The sequence below is a fragment of the Phragmites australis genome, chromosome 17 (genome assembly GCF_958298935.1).
Source record: "Phragmites australis chromosome 17, lpPhrAust1.1, whole genome shotgun sequence".
In the NCBI taxonomy this organism is placed as follows: domain Eukaryota; kingdom Viridiplantae; phylum Streptophyta; class Magnoliopsida; order Poales; family Poaceae; genus Phragmites; species Phragmites australis.
Window position 1 is genome coordinate 29,593,216 of NC_084937.1, and position 3,585 is coordinate 29,596,800.

Here is a 3,585-nt window from a genome sequence, read left to right on the forward strand (position 1 = left end):
AGCTCAGCTTGATCCGCCGCCACAGCCGCCTCCAACCGCTCGATAACCTCCCGGGCGCTTCCGAACACATCCGGGAGGGGTTCTGGGCCTGACTTGACTGTGGCCGGGCGCTGGGTCCCCTACGAGCCCTCTATGCAGAGGCGCTCGGGGTCCCTGATAACTGCCACGCCGGTGTCACCCTCGCCACGACCTCCTCCACAGCAGCCAATTGCTCCGCCCTCAGATAGTTCAGGGTGGGCTCGGGCAACGCCGGCTGCTCTGGTGCGGCCGCTGCCCTCAGCTCAGGGCAGGGCGGCGCCTGCGGCTCCGGTTTCGCCGGTGCGCTCGGCCCCGGGGCGGGAGCTGGCCTCGGCACCTCTGGCCTCCGGCGGGGTCCTTTGTCCACCTGAAAATGAAAAAGGTTAGTACCCCGACTAATATCTGGGCGAACACGCTCAGGACAAGAAAGGAACTTACGTGGACTTCGGTCTGCGGTACTGCCACCGGGACTCGGGGATCTTGAAGTCCGGTCCCTGCGGCTTCGGCCCGGGATCCGCCTTCCTCCCCTTCGGTTGGGGGCTCTGGCCCCCAGGCCATTGAGGGGCCACCGTGGAGCTTGCCTCCGGCGGCAGGTCGGCTCGGGCGCCCGCTGTTGCGCCGCTGGGCCAGCCCGGGTCCTCAGGCTCCCGCGCCCTGGACCTGGCCTCCGTCCTGGATTCCGCGCCCAATGACTGGCCGCCCCGGCCTCCCTCCTTCGCGCTGCCTACCGCCGGCCATTGTCGTGGAGGCAACGGCGATGATGAGGATGACGGCTGGGGCATGAACGATCGGGGGCATTTCCCTTTGTTCCCCGGGGCCGCCGCTCTGCTACCGGTGGTGCCTCTACCGCCGGCTTGATGGCTGCTGCCTGCAGCAGCTCCACGGCCGGCCTGCGTCCTGCAGCCCGTGGCGTCCCTACCGCCGGCATGCGGCCTGCCGCCCGTGGCGTCCCCGCCATCGGTCCACTGCGCGCCGCCTGCCTCTTCATCCACCCCAGGAATTTGAATAGTCCTGGGGTTCCGGCGCCCCAGACGATCCACTAAACCCTGGGCGTCGAATTCCGGCAGCGTCGCTTGCAGCGCCACCCGGCCCGGGTCCGCGCAGAGCGCCAGCTGCTCTCTGGGAAAGACCGCCCAGGTGAGCTCTTTGACGCCGGTCACCACCCTTAGCAGGGTCGCCAGCGCTCCCTCCACCAGGTTCCCTTCCTCACCGATGTGGGTCCTCGTGATGTTGTTCGGACCCGTGTACATCCAGGAGGGGCAGGCCCGTTCCTGCAGGGGTGCCAGTTGGCGGCGCAAGTAGTCAGCAACCACCATCATCGAGGTCAGCCCCGCCTGGCGCAGATCATCGATGCGGTTCAGGACTGGCCGCATAGGCTCGTCCTCCGTCGGGGCCACCTCCCAACTCGTCCTGTGGGGCTCTACCGTCATCTCCTGTAGCGCGAGGCGGTCATGAGGGCTGACGGCGACGTAGACCCAGTCGCGGTACCAGTCCTCCCACTTGCTTTGCAGCACATGCAGAATGTACAACTCGGCGAGCCCGTCCCGCAGCCGGAAGTTGCAGCAGCCGGCGACGTCCACGCCGGAGGAACCTCTCTTCTTCCCGGCCGCTCGCAGGACGAAGAAGTGCCGGAATAAGGCCACCAACGGTGGCACTCCCACGAACATTTCACAGAAGTGCGCGAAGATGGCCAAGATGACCACCGAGTTCGAACTCAAGTGGACGAGCTGGATGCCGAAGGTGTCCAGCACTTGGAGGAAGAAGGTGGAGAACGACGGCACCAACCCGGCGGCGATGAAGGAGACGAAGATCACGATGCGCTCTGGTCGGTCCGTGATGGGCGGAAAGCTCGCCGGTGAAACCACCGACGCCTCCCGCTGGCCTTCGGGCACCATAAGTTTACGGACCTTCTCCGCCCCCTCCTCATTGACGATCCTTGACTTCGGCAGCACGCTGTCAGGTCCCTTGTCACGGTGGCTACTTTCTGCCCTCAGCATTTTTTTGGGGTGGGGAGTGAGCTGGAAGGTTGGGGAAGAGAGTGCGCTGCGGGCCGAAGGAAGGGCGAGAGCTCTCGAGCGCAAGGAAGAAGAAAGCAAGAGCGATGATCACAAGAATGGCGTAAAGGGGCAACGGTTCGCTCCCCTCTCCTTTTTTATATCCTGGAGATTTCGAACGGCGCTTTCCGCAATGCATTCGGCCAGGCAAATCTCCCTCGATCCTCGATCTGCGCGGTTGCCATGCGCACCGCCTGCCTCGTTATCACGCACCTCGGGAGTCGGATGGACACGTGTTCGTTCGGTTCCCCGCTGGGCCGTACCAGAAGCCTGGGCCAAAGAGACCAGTGCCTAAAAACAGGCCACGTGACATCAGTGCTGGGATCGGCCTCGATGAAGACGAGGGCCCCATTCGCAGTCTCTAGGCCATCACCTACCAATGGGCCCGAGGGCTGCTATCGCTGCCACAAGAACCGGTGGTCCTTGAGTCCCGAGGCCAGAACAGCAGAGTGCCACATGGCACCCTCCCTTGGGGGTTATCTCCCCGAGGTCCGAGAAGACCAAGTACCGGGAAGAGGGTGCTCGGGGCTGCGAACAGTGGCCCCCGAGCACCCAAGTTCCCTGATGATAAGAAAAGCCAAGTTCCGGGAGAGAGTGCTCGAGGCCGTAAACAGTGGCCCCCGAGCACTCGGTTCCCCGAGGACCCAATTAGCCAGTTCCGGGAAAGAGTACTCGGAGCCGTGAATAGTAGCACCCGAGCACTCGGTTCCCCGAGGACCCGAACAATCAGTTTTAGGAGAGAGTGCTCGGGGCCGTGAACAGTGGCCCCTGAGCACTCGGTTCCCCAAGGACCAAGAAAGGGCATATCCGGGAGAGAGTGCTCGGGGCTGCGAACAGTGGCCCCGAGCACTCGGTTCCTCGAGGGCTTGAGAAGTCCTTCGCCGGTGGTCCCCATAGAGGCCCAGCGGTGAGGTGTGAACTGGTGAGAGGCCCGATGCTGCATTTAAGAGGGCGCGTGGCCTGTCACTTCCAACTGCTCCCCCACGCTTGCTGTCAGTCCCTGCCACGACCTGGCAGGGAGGCGTGGGGACATTTAATGCACGGATCCCATCGCGCGTCATCCAGCGCGTCTCGGGATAACGTCGCAGAGCTCGAGGCACCCTGCCTACCACCCTGCTGTGTCAGACCTGCTCTGACTGGGCGGGCACGCCGGGCTGCCCGGTGGGCCCTCCCCGCGACGCCCTTTGAAAAATGGCATGATGATGAACAAGACCGGACGGGGGCTCCCCGGAGAAAGACAGGTCCAGCTCAGTACAAGTTCAGAACACTCGGCGAAGTTCAAGCTGAAGAGAACACACGACAAACACTGAAGCATAGATCAGCCAAAAAACAAGGAGCACGAAGCTCTAGACTAGACAAATATTCTTGTAACCCAGCAGATACTCAGAGAGACATTCTCAGAACATTTATAGCATACACATAGGAGTAGGGTGTTACGCTCAGTGTGGCCCGAACCTGTCTAAAAATCCCCTGATCATTTACTACTTCCTACATCCGATCGTTCCATTCCACC